The 13,508-nt window shown below is 40.5% G+C and overlaps 1 protein-coding gene and 2 non-coding genes across 3 annotated transcripts in view; all 3 read left to right on the forward strand.

The window, feature by feature from the left end:
• LOC101161037 (alpha-2-macroglobulin-like protein 1) overlaps positions 1-13,508 on the forward strand; it is an 88,938-nt gene that overhangs the window by 55,330 nt on the left and 20,100 nt on the right. The window lies entirely within an intron of this gene.
• On the forward strand, positions 506-577 carry trnah-gug. The gene has a single exon. It is a non-coding gene; the product is annotated as a tRNA-His (tRNA).
• trnah-gug lies at positions 1,092-1,163 on the forward strand. Its single transcript has one exon. It is a non-coding gene; the product is annotated as a tRNA-His (tRNA).

Genomic DNA, 13,508 nt, shown 5'->3' on the forward strand with positions numbered 1-13,508 from the left:
GATAAACCAAAAATGTAGTTCTTTGCAGGCTTAGAACTTTCATCCTTAACTTCATTAAAACTGCCAAACACTGTCTTTGTGGACCAAAAGTACATCAAAGATGCCATAATTGGGCAGTCTGTGCTACACATGCCTAACATCTTTGTTCAGTCTGTTGGGAAACTCTTCTACAACAACATGAAGTACTGGAACTTACATTAAACAGTAATTATTGTGCATTCATTCATGTACACTAAACAATGAGTACTTCAATGTGTTTTTCCTACCACAAGTCCAAGGGCAGAGTGAGTAATAACGGTTCCCTCACAGCATACGTTACTCCTGGTGCTGTACAGAAATGCAGTTGTGAGCCCTTACCAAACTTAATAAAAGATAGTTTTTGGAATTTTTCTTGTGAAAGATGTATGTGTGTCATAAAGATTTACCATGGTTTTATAAACAGTGGTCTGACCAAAAAGTCATGGAGAGCAACAAAGACTAAAACTATGACCACTGGCACTTCTCAGCTGTGATCGTATAGTGGTTAGTACTCTGCGTTGTGGCCGCAGCAACCCCGGTTCGAATCCGGGTCACAGCAAAAGGTACAGATAAACCAACAATGTAATTATTTGCAGGCTTAGACCTTTCATCCTTACCTTTTTTAAAACTGCCAAACACACTCTTTGTGGACCAAAAGTACATCCAAGATGCCAGAATTGGGCAGTCTGTGCTATAAAGGGCCTAACATCTTTATTCAGTCTGTTGGGAAACTATTCCACAACGGCTTGAGGTACTGGAACTTACATTAAATAGTAATTATTGTGCATTCATTCATGTACACTAAACAATGAGTACTTCAATGTGTATTTCCTACCACAAGTCCAAGGGCAGAGTGAGTAATAACGGTTCCCTCACGGCATACATTACTCCTGGTGCTGTACAGAAATGCAGTTTTGAGCCCTTACCAAACTTAATAAAAGATTGTTTTTGGAATTTTCTTGTGAAATATGTATGTGTGTCATAAAGAATTTCCATGGTTTTTCCAACAGTGGTCTGACCAAAAAGTCATGGAGAGCAACAAAGACTAGAACTATGACCACTGGCACTTCTCAGCTGTGATCGTATAGTGGTTAGTACTCTGCGTTGTGGCCGCAGCAACCCCGGTTCGAATCCGGGTCACAGCAAAAGGTACAGATAAACCAAAAATGCAGTTCTTTGCAGGCTTAGACCTTTCATCCTTATCTTCATTAAAACTGCCAAACACTGTCTTTGTGGACGAAAAGGGCATCAAAGATGCCATAATTGGGCAGTCTGTGCTACACATGCCTAACATCTTTATTCAGTCTGTTGGGAAACTATTCCACAACGGCTTGAGGTACTGGAACTTACATTAAACTGTAATAATTGTGCATTCATTCATGTACACTAAACAATGAGTACTTCAATGTGTATTTCCTACCACAAGTCCAAGGGCAGAGTGAGTAATAACGGTTCCCTCACGGCATACATTACTCCTGGTGCTGTACAGAAATGCAGTTTTGAGCCCTTTCCAAAATTAATAAAAGATTGTTTTTGGAATTTTCTTGTGAAATATGTATGTGTGTCATAAAGATTTTCCATGGTTTTATAAACAGTGGTCTGACCAAAAAGTCATGGAGAGCAACAAAGACTAAAACTATGACCACTGGCACTTCTCAGCTGTGATCGTATAGTGGTTAGTACTCTGCGTTGTGGCTGCAAATACCCTGGTTCGTATCCGGGTCACAGCAAAAGGTCCAGATAAACCAAAAATGTAATTCTTTGCAGGCTTAGACCTTTCATCCTTACCTTTTTTAAAACTGCCAAACACACTCTTTGTGGAACAAAAGTACATCCAAGATGCCAGAATTGGGCAGTCTGTGCTATAAAGGGCCTAACATCTTTATTCAGTCTGTTGGGAAACTATTCCACAACGGCTTGAGTTACTATAACTTACATTAAACAGTAATTATTGTGCATTCATTCATGTACACTAAACAATGAGTACTTCAATGTGTATTTCCTACCACAAGTCCAAGGGCAGAGTGAGTAATAACGGTTCCCTCACGGCATACATTACTCCTGGTGCTGTACAGAAATGCAGTTTTGAGCCCTTACCAAACTTAATAAAAGATTGTTTTTGGAATTTTCTTGTGAAAGATGTATGTGTGTCATAAAGATTTACCATGGTTTTTCCAACAGTGGTCTGACCAAAAAGTCATGGAGAGCAACAAAGACTAGAACTATGACCACTGGCACTTCTCAGCTGTGATCGTATAGTGGTTAGTACTCTGCGTTGTGGCCGCAGCAACCCCGGTTTGAATCCGGGTCACAGCAAAAGGTACAGATAAACCAAAAATGCAGTTCTTTGCAGGCTTAGACCTTTCATCCTTAACTTCTTTAAAACTGTCAAACATTCTCTTTGTGGACCAAAAGTACATCCAAGATGCCAGAATTGGGCAGTCTGTGCTACACATGCCTAACATCTTTATTCAGTCTGTTGGGAAACTCTTCCACAACAACATGAAGTACTGGAATTTACATTAAACTGTAATTATTGTGGATTCATTCATGAACACTAAACAATGAGTACTTCAATGTGTATTTCCTACTACAAGTCCAAGGGCAGAGTGAGTAATAACGGTTCCCTCACAGCATACGTTACTCCTGGTGCTGTACAGAAATGCAGTTGTGAGCCCTTACCAAACTTAATAAAAGACAGTTTTTGGAATTTCTCTTGTGAAAGATGTATGTGTGTCATAATGATTTTCCATGGTTTTTCCAACTGTGGTCTAACCAAAAAGTCATGGAGAGCAACAAAGACTAGAACTATGACCGCTGGCACGACTCAGCTGTGATCGTATAGTGGTTAGTACTCTGCGTTGTGGCCGCAGCAACCCCGGATCGAATCCGGGTCACAGCAAAAGGTCCAGATAAACCAAAAATGTAGTTCTTTGCAGGCTTAGACCTTTCATCCTTAACTTCATTAAAACTGCCAAACACTGTCTTTGTGCACCAAAAGTACATCAAAGATGCCAGAATTGGGCAGTCTGTGCTACACATGCCTAACATCTTTATTCAGTCTGTTGGGAAACTCTTCTACAACGGCATTAGGTACTGGAACTTTCATTAAACTGTAATTATTGTGCATTCATTCATGTACACTAAACAATGAGTACTTCAATGTGTATTTCCTACCACAAGTCCAAGGGCAGAGTGAGTAATAACGGTTCCCTCACAGCATACGTTACTCCTGGTGCTGTACAGAAATGCAGTTGTGAGCCCTTACCAAACTTAATAAAAGATAGTCTTTGGAATTTTTCTTTTGAAAGATGTGTGTGTCATAAAGATTTTCCATGGTTTTTCCAACCGTTTTCTGACCAAAAAGTCATGGAGAGCAACAAAGACTAGAACTATTACCGCTGGCACTTGTCAGCTGTGATCGTATAGTGGGTAGTACTCTGCGTTGTGGCCGCAGCAACCCCGGATCGAATCCGGGTCACAGCAAAAGGTCCAGATAAACCAAAAATGTAGTTCTTTGCAGGCTTAGACCTTTCATCCTTAACTTCATTAAAACTGCCAAACCCTGTCTTTGTGGACCAAAAGTACATCCAAGATGCCAGAATTGGGCAGTCTGTGCTACACATGCCTAACATATTTATTCAGTCTGTTGGGAAACTCTTCCACAATGGCATGAAGTACTGGAACTTACATTAAACTTGTCTTTCAGAGAGCACACTGCTGTCAAGCCAGCCGTCAGTCAGATCTGCGGTGTCAAATGAGCCGCTCCTGAAGTTTCAGTGCTCTCGCATTCTCAGCTTTACGGGAACTTAGCGACCGTGGCTGAAATCCCTTTCCGGTTTTCAAAATAACTTTACAACACTGAAAAGCCAAATGAATGATTAAGGGAAAAAATACACACTCTTCTTATATTAATCAAATGAAGAATGATTATGAAAAAGGCTGAGATAGGTTTAGGTGTGTATGAACATACTCCCAACCATATAGCCCATTCATTTTATTTTAATTGTAAATTTAACTTATTTTTCACATGTGGACATGTTATGATGTAGGATTTTTGAGAATCAGTGCAAACACTTCATAATGAAATATAGAAGTGTAGACTTGATCTAAATGTCCAAAACTGTTTGGTATTTGTCACAACATACCATCTTATGACAAAGATGCCATGTTTGAGACACTGTAGAAAAATACTTTACCATAATCCAGGCCAGTTGCTCCTTTAATTCTCTTCAGGACAATGTTGGCTACTCAGAAAATCATTTCCAGGCACTTTTACTGTAGAAAATTTGAGTTATTTATGTTTGAAATCCTCAATATTTAACATTTTCACAAGTGCTGAGCGTTTTTTTATTGACAAAGATGCTACGTTTGAGACACTGCAGTTTAATATTTTGCCATAATCCAGGCCAACTGTTCCTTTTAGTCTCTTCAGGACTATGTTCGCTACTGAGACTGTCATTTCCAGACACTTTTACTCTAGAAAATTGGAGTTATTCATGTTTGAAATCCCAAGTATTTTATTACTCTGTTGGATACACAAACTGACATTTCCGAAAACAGAGCTGAAGCTTTAACTGTCTCTACCAATCATTCTTGGAGGCTTAATCTTACGTCATCAGTCTGACCAATCAGAAGTGGTTAAAGTTTTCACTTCATTTAGCTCAAAAAGTCAAATTTCCCCAAACCCATCCTCAAACACGATCTGAAGGATCTGCTGGTGAGTAGCTTGGTGAAAATTGGTGTGGTGTGTTTGCCTGTCGCTGTCACTGATGTGCCTGTGTTGTCCGCGGACGGCGCCTCAGGGAGAGATAGCCGCGAGCGTGACTGCTGTGCCCCCGAGTGTGGGTGGCTGCGTGCATGCGGAGACACCTCCCGCACTAGGAGCCCCTGTCAGAGAGAGCTCTGAGAGGCTCAATCAGGGAAAACCACCTTTCAGCCTCCCTCGATATGATCCGTTCTCTCCAGGCAGCGGTGGGTCACGGGATGAGGCCCGACTGAAAGTTCGGCTCGCCCATCTGCAGCTGGAAGCGTAGGAAAAGGCGCAAACCCGCCAGATGCAGCTGGAGATCAAATGGATGGAGATCGAAGCCGAGACAGCTGGCAGGATCAGACAGCTGGAGCTGGAGGCAAAAGCTCACATTCCTGTAAACCCCGGTGACGATACAGACAGACCCTTTTCCGGTTTACCCACTAGCTCACTGGACCTCAGTAAATTGATTTGTCTCGTTCGCGCTTTCATGGAAGCGGAGGTTGGTTCATAATTTCGCATCATTTGAAAGAATCGCTGGTACTTTGAAGTGGCCCCGTGAAATGTGGCCTTTGTTGCTCCACTGCAACTTGAGTGGAATAGCCCAAGATGTTGAAGCGTCGCTCCCTTTTGAGGATTTACTAAATTATGATTTGGTTAAAAAGGCTCGTTTGCGGGCATGTGAACTCGTGCCTGAAGCTTTTCGCCAAAGGTTCAGAGACAGCAGAGAAAAAGTCTGTCACAAACTCATGTGGAGTTTGTTCGCGAAAAGAGCATTCTCTTTGATAAATGGTGTTCAGCATCTAAAGCTGATGATTTTGTTTCTCTTTGGGAACTTATGTTGTTGGAAGAGTTCAAACAAAGTTTGCCCGAAGGTTTTGTGGTCTACCTGAATGAGCAGAAGGTTAACTCTGTGACGTCAGCCAGAGTATGTGTTAACTCACAAAACATCCTTCCCTGTGCCAAACAACCACCTGAGAATAAGTCAAGTGCATCCAGAGAAACACGCAAATGTTTTTTACTGTCACAAAACTGGACATGTCATCGCTGACTGCATTCTCCTGCAAAATAAAGCTGAACACGCCCAACAGGGTACTTGTCCAAAAGGGGTAGGAGTCATCTTAAAGTCAGGTAAAGGTAAAATCAGCGTTTCAATATTCTGCAGCTAAAATCTGGAACAGTCTCTCTGAAGTCGTAAGACAGGCCTCTTCTGTGTTCATGTTCAAATCTAGACTTAAAACATTTCTGTTTAGCCGTGTATATGACTGAAAGGTCCTATCTGCACCTTTCTTTCCTTTCCTTCCTTTATTTTTAAATCAATTTTCAAATTTTTTCTTTTCTTTTAAAGTAAATTTTACGTTGATTATTTCTATGATGTATTGTGATTTTAATGCATTTTTTCTGTTTTGTGAAGCACCTTGAATTTCTTTGTGTACGAATTGTGCTATACAAATAAACTTGCCTTGCCTTAAAAAACATCCAGCCTCCTGCTTTAAACCTGTTCTACTTGAAGGTCTTGTCTCGCTGAGCGGCAAACGCACGGATGAGCGCTCAGTGCGCATTTTGAGGGACACAGGTGGTTCCAGACCTTATTTTGGCTAATGCACTACCGTTTTCAGATCCATCCTCCTGTGGAAATACCTGCATGCTTCGTGGTATCGGCATGGGGTATTCTCCTCGCCCCATCCACCTCGTCCACCTGAGGTCGAAGTTAATTACAGGTATTTTCCCCATGGCCGTTTAGAGGGATGGACGGAATGGTGGCTGCTTCCGTGTCCTCTTTGTGTGTTGAAAAAACGTAGAGCCACTTTAATCACACTTTAATCTTTATATCTTAACACCCCCACTCGAAATTAGCTCACTGTGTTACATTTTGATTCACTTTATCAGTTTCACATTAACACAGTAAACACCAAACAAATTCTGGGAAAACCTTCGTAATTTCAGCTTTGCTGCTGGATTAGTCATCACACCGGCCGTCATTTTATCAGTTGGACAGTAGTTCAACAGAACTTTACCACTTGTCACGATCTCTCTGATGAAACGGTATTTAAAGAAAACTGTTTAGTTGGGGTTATGAGAAATGGATTATCTGAACCGATAAGAATATGGGGTTGAACCTTAGAAAAGGAGTTCACTGGAATATCATGCAGGTATGAGTACCGTTGCTTCAGTTTATCTACAGGATAACTCTGTTCAACTGGCATTATCTTGTCTGATGTGAATGCACCTTCTATTGAGAACCTTTTCTCTGGGTTTGAAGCAGCTGAAATCTTAAGGTTTACAGCTCTCCCTTCTAGTATTTCAGTTTGCTGTCTCACTGTACATAATTTAAGGTTTTCTGGTTCACCCTTCAACCCAAGATACTTAGCTGCACCTGGCAACAACATAGTACGCTCAGATCCATCATCTAAAATGGCATATGTGTCAAAGGTTTGATCCTTATTACTCAATCTCACTTTCACCACTTTTAGCAGTACTTTGGGGTATAGGCTCTGTGGATTCATATACAGAACTCTCGATGTTCGAGCCCAGTTCGCGTCATGCAATATTCCTAAATGTTGGCCATTACACTTAGGACATGGCTTTCTCAAAGTACAATCTACAGCTTTATGGGTTCTACCACACTTCCAACATCTATTCTGCTCCTTTAACCATTTTTTAACTTCATCTGCATTCCTTTTCCTGAGTAGGACACACACCTGAAACCTTTCCATCAGCTCCATGAAGAATGTTCGCAAATGGCATCTTTTGTCTTTGGCTCACTTCCTTTCTATGCATTTGAGGTACAACATGCAAGGTACTCGTTTGTGCTACAACAGCCTGACATTCAGCTTCAACTTCAAGCCATGCAGCAAAATCGACCAAATTATAAAAAACAACGGGCATCGTTGAACGAGCATGCCGAAAAAAGTTGGAAACTATCTCTGTAGGGAGCTTACTTAACAGTCGTTGTACATGTGAAGCGCATGCCAACTCTGCATTACCTTCTCCTGTTCCAAGAGACTGTAACAGACCAACCAATGACCTCACTCTAACAGCAAAATTCTGAAACCCTTCTGCATCTCCACGAGCAACTCTAGGAAGACTCAAAATAGTTTGAATCTCTTTTAGGGCTAATTGATGCGGTTGGCCAAACTGTTGCTCCAAAGCAACTAAAGCTCTGGTATAAGGTTGGGGATGATGAGCATAAGACAGTGCAATGTGCCGTGCAACAGGATAACGCAAATGATCTAACAAAATATGGTATTTGCACATTTCTGACTCGTCAGCTGGTAGTAAGTTCATAAGAGCCTTTTTTAACAGTATAAATTTATAGGATCATTATGACTGAAATAAGGAAATTAAGGGTCCTCAACACGCATTGAATCTCTAGAGCCTATCATTTGCTGCTGCATAGGATGCTGTACAGATGGAGCCACATTACCTGAGGAGGAAACATTTGGTGGAAAACTGGAGGAAAGTTGAGGTACTGCAATGGCTGGTGGTTGTATTGCTTGTATAGATGCAAACATCTACTGTGGTTGTGGTTGCTGGCTGGTAAGAGCATAGTTTGCATGAACTGCATTTAATCCTTGGCTTGGAAATTGTGGCCTTTGATCCAATGATAAATAAAGCTGTGGTGGCTGAGTTGCAGGCACGGACCAAGGAGGTTGGTTTAGTGGAACATAAGGAGTGACAGCTGACGGCAAATGTACACTTGTAGATGTAGAGGTAACAATTCCATGAGGTGATACTGAAGTAGAAGAGGTGTATGGGACAGCAGCTGGATTTAAGGACACAGAAATTGTTGGGAGGGATCATGCTTTAACTTGAGTTTGTGTAATATGGGGAACTGCAGCCGGTTCCTTCGGTTTGCATGGTAGAAAGGCTGTATGAGCATGGCTACAGGGATAGAGTGTTTGAGCAGACTGGGATATTTTCCCAATATCTGGGATAGCAGCCATTTCAGATATAGTGGGCTCAGAGTGGGCTTTCTCACATGGGATATCACTGGCATGACTTACTTGGTCTGATGCAGGCTGAGGTACCTGGAGTCTGTCGCTGTCCACCTCTGATTCACTTTCAGTTGAGGTGTGCTCATACTGCTCAACCCTACCAATCAGGTCTCTGACCATGCCCTTTAACTCAGCCACTTCATTCCTCAATGCACGAGTCTCTGCGGCCTCTGCAGCAAGTTCCATCTCCTCTGTGGTTTGCTTTGAGGTTTGTCCATAGAATTCAGTTTGATAGTCTTGTAGGTACTTTGGTGGTCTCCTCACTTGTTTAGGTCTCTCTTTATGCTGCTCATCCTTCCAAATACCATGGGTATTTGGAAGCCATAGTCCACCATAGATGTTACTTCCGGCACGAAGGACCATACAGAAAACTGTTTAGTTGGTGTGGGTCATTGAACATCTTAGGTGGGGTGCACATTCAAACACTGAACTCCCAAATCTCCACAGGCATCTTATTTATTTGGATTGAGTTGATGAGTTGTGGATGATTTTGCCTGTAATTAAATGCAGAAACAAATGAATACAATGACACATCATTCATTGTTGGTTGAAGATAATAAAACATACGTCTATGGTGCATCCACTTAGCTGGACATGGACTGATCTGTGGTAGCAACTGGCTGGGACTGCTTCTTCTCCTGGTAGAGGTTGGAGGGGGGAAGGGAATGCAAGCTGGCTGAGTTAAGTAAGTTCCTGGCTGAGTCTCACAGGTGCTCACTATTGCGCTGATAGTGGGTGTGGCCTGCTGGTGGTGCTGGATGACAACTAGTATTTTTAACAGTATTTGATGTCAATGTGCTTGCACCTTTGTCTGTTAACAGGATTTTTAGCCAGAGCTATGGTGCCTTGATTGTCTTCAAACACTTCAGTCTTTGCATAGCTGCATCCATCTAGGCCAGTGAATAACTGCTCTAAATAAATGACTTCTTGTAAAGCTGCTGCAAGAGATATGTATTCTGCTTCACATGTTGAGTGCCACCGTGGGCTGTCTTTTTGTTTTCCAAGAAATGAGTGAGCTTTTCTCACTCAGACTCACACAGTACCCTGAAACACTGTGCCCATCCTTTTCATTGGATGCCCAGTCAGCATCACAATAAATCTGGAGTTTTTTTTAAAGAATAACTCCTTTTCCTGAGTACCTTTAAGATACCTGAGAACATGTTTAACATTGTTCCAGTATTGTTCTGTAGAATCTCCAAAATGATGAGAGAGTCTGCTCACAATATAACTCAGGTCCGGCGTAGTAGAAACTGGCAAGAAGATTAGGCTTCCTACTGCTTCCCTGTACTTTCTCACATCTGTCATTTTCTTTCTGTTGTCAAAATAGACCAGTTTCTGTTCACAACGGGTCTCCCTTGGTTTGCAGTATTCCTTTCCAAATCTTTCTAAGATGTTATTTTATGTATCTTTTTTGCGAGAAATTTTGTATTGGCATTGGGGAGATAACATACTGCTCTGTAAAAGAAATCTACAACCACTTTGGAGATTGTCATTACATTCAGTGTCATGGTCTTGGAGATAAGCTGGTTTCCCTTTGGTTTGAATCGGATTCTTTCTTTGAGCTCTCTCTCGGGGTTTTCCCACACAGGATTGCTCTTCCTCTTCTGAGAGAGTTTTCAGGACCTGACCTCCGAGTCAGTGTCAACATTTTTACCTATCTATTTTTCCATCTCTGTTGGATCATCATCATTTGTTTCTCTTGGAAGCATTCCATCAACACACTCCAAAAAGGGCTCTGTTGTTTGTGTTCCTTTTTCACTTGTAGCCCTATTAATGAATTTTACCAGTCTGTGCTTCTGGATTTTACTCTCATTCGGGCAGTAGACCAGGTAAGCTGGGCTATACTTGTCATTTCCAACAAAAACTCCTTCACTATATCTTGACTCAAACTTCCCTTTTGCTTCTTTGTAAGCCAAACATGTGGAGCCAAATTTATGGATGTTTGCAATATTTGGTTGCTTTCCTGTTAACATCTCATCCGCTGTTTTCTTTGTGCATCTGCTGTAACACCTGTTCCTGATGTAAGCTTCTGTCTGTATCGCATAGTTCCAAATCTTACCTGGCAAACCGCTTTTACATTAAGGCAAATTTCCTTCGTTCTGTCATGCTGCCTCATCATCACACTTTATTGTTTCTGGAAAGGATCAGTGTGCCCTTCCCCACCTTTTATTTCTGAAGCACCATTCAGGCTCCTGAACTATTTAAAAGTAATGGAGAAGCGTCATTACGCAATGCAGAAAATAAACAGCACTTCATTCCACCAATAGAAACTTATTGATTAAGGCACATTCAGTCTTTGTTTTTTCTTAGACTGAAAAATATTCTGTTGTGGAAATCAGACAATGTTGACTGTTCCCTTTCTATATATTAACTTAACAAAATAAAAGCACTATGAATTTGCTTTGGTAAATGCAACTTATGTATGAGATACAATTGCAGTGCTTAACATTGTGAAAATTAAATTGTAAAGGTTTCAGTTTCTTTCCTTTTGTGTTTGGTTCTTTGTTGGTTCTTGTTCTAGGTTGTGTTAACTTCCTGTTTTATTTTTCAGGGTTTCCTGTCTTGTTGTAGTTTTGAGTTTTATTTTGGTCCCCATCTTTTCTGATTGTGTTCAACTGTGTCTCGTTTGTCTGTGTGTATTTAAGTCTTTTCCTTCCTCCTGTGCTGCTCCATAGTTTGATGTCCCCCTTTTTACGAGTGTCAAGTTTCGAGTCTGTCTAGCCTGCTCTGCAGTGGTTATGGTTGTAGATTTTGTTTATTTTATTAAAGCCTTTTCCTGGAACCTTCTGCTTCCTCATCCTCTCTGCGCCTGGGTGCTTTTTTCTTCCCCCTTCGTAACATAAATAAACTGAATTTGACCTTTTTATTACAGTGGAAGACATTCAAATTCAGGTAGAGTTTTTTCAAAGTCACATAAAAAAAAGAAAAGAAAATATGTTTCAGTGAAATATTGGGATACGTATCGTATCACCAGACTCTTGCCAATACACACCCCTACTGTGTAGTCAACAGTAAAAGACTGTGCGTATCTGCACCAATCTAAACTAGTTTGCATAGGACCAGCTAGATCTGTATGTACTAGTTGTAGTGGTTTTTCAGCCTTTTTATCTGGCTCCTTGTTTCTTGTCTGAGTGGTTTTACCTTCTGTACACCCTCTGCATGGGTTCATCTGTTTATATATATCCCCTTTTACATCCATTCCTTTCACCACACCTTGCAACTTTCTTATGTTGTCAAAATTGCAATGACCCATGATTTCATGCCAACCTTGAATAACGTGAACAGCTTTACATTTGTCATTGTCATCTTCAATAGTGGGTAAATAGTACAGTTTTTCATTTTCATGAATGTCAAACCTTGTGCCACATCTCGAGGTACCACCAAAAACCACCCTAATGCCTCCGAAACGTTAGCACAAAATACAAGTGCGCAGGTCGTACCCAGCCTGTGGCATTCCGTTTGCGCAGCCACAAAAAGGCTTGTCTAACAACTCTTCTGTGCCTATTCTTTCAGGTGCTAACCGTGTCACGACGTTGTGTGAACGTGACAGGTTTTCTTTAAAACAGGTCACAATAGGGAAGGATCAAAGGGATCCGTCTGATTCGGTGTCCGTGCTCCCCGTGTGCGCAAAGCAACGTGCCGCGCAGAGAGCTGATCCAATTTAATGCACGGGTTGTTTCGTTAGATGTTCTGCATGTGATCCTGTGGAAGGGGCACTAGTATTTAGACCGGAAAAATTAGGGAGCATTCACACCCCGCGACGATTTGTAATTTTGATGTAAACTGGGGAAGTTTAATTCATTTTTGGCGAGTTTCGGCGGGAAAAGCCAGACCGAAAGTATCTGTATAGTATAGAGTATAGAGCAGGTTTAGTTGAAGGTTAGTTTGTAATCAGAGAGGTGAAGCAGCATGGCGTGTCCATTTGAAGATGATTTAGTTGATCAAGAAGCTCAGATAATACTTTTTCCACCATGAGAGGATGATAAGACCATGTTTGGATGTTGCAGATATAAACTTTTTTACTTTGAGCTAACCTAATTATTTGCTTCAGTTAGATCATTAAAAATCTTTTTTTTTTGTTAAGTCAGTTTAAAAATAACATAGTTTTCAGACAGTTATTTTACTTTCATTCAAATTAATTCAATTAAGTAGGTGTAACTTTGGTGCTGCTGTTAGATCGGCACCGCAAGGTATTGTGGGATGCCATTCCAATGAGTTATATCGCTAGAGGAGACACCTCCGCTTTGGAAGCCTGGCCGAGGGTGGCGGAGCGCGACGCCATCTTGCCTTTGTTGGCATCTAAGTAGCTTTTAGATAATTTATATATATTCATATTTCTATATATTTAAACATACAAATAAATATATAATATATGTATATAAGTTTATATAAATATACATTATTAGTTGCTGTTAAATAAGAGAAACAGCCTTATAAGGTCAAACTTTAATGAAAAATGCATTGTTGCTGGACTTCTTATAAATAAATATAAATTACAAAGAATTTGTAAAATTAATTTTTAAAAATTTCGAAGTTTTAGACCTCTTTGACATGTAATTTAAATTATTTAGAAAAGCCCAACAATAAGTCAATAATAATAATAAATAATAACAATATATAAATAATAAGTCAATAATACTTAATAACAATATATAAACAAGTCAATAATAATGATGAATTAAAAAAATAATAATAATAAATCAATAGTAAGTCAATAATAATATTAAATGATAACAACAAAT

Source organism: Oryzias latipes, chromosome 2 (genome assembly GCF_002234675.1).
Source record: "Oryzias latipes chromosome 2, ASM223467v1".
NCBI lineage: Eukaryota > Metazoa > Chordata > Actinopteri > Beloniformes > Adrianichthyidae > Oryzias > Oryzias latipes.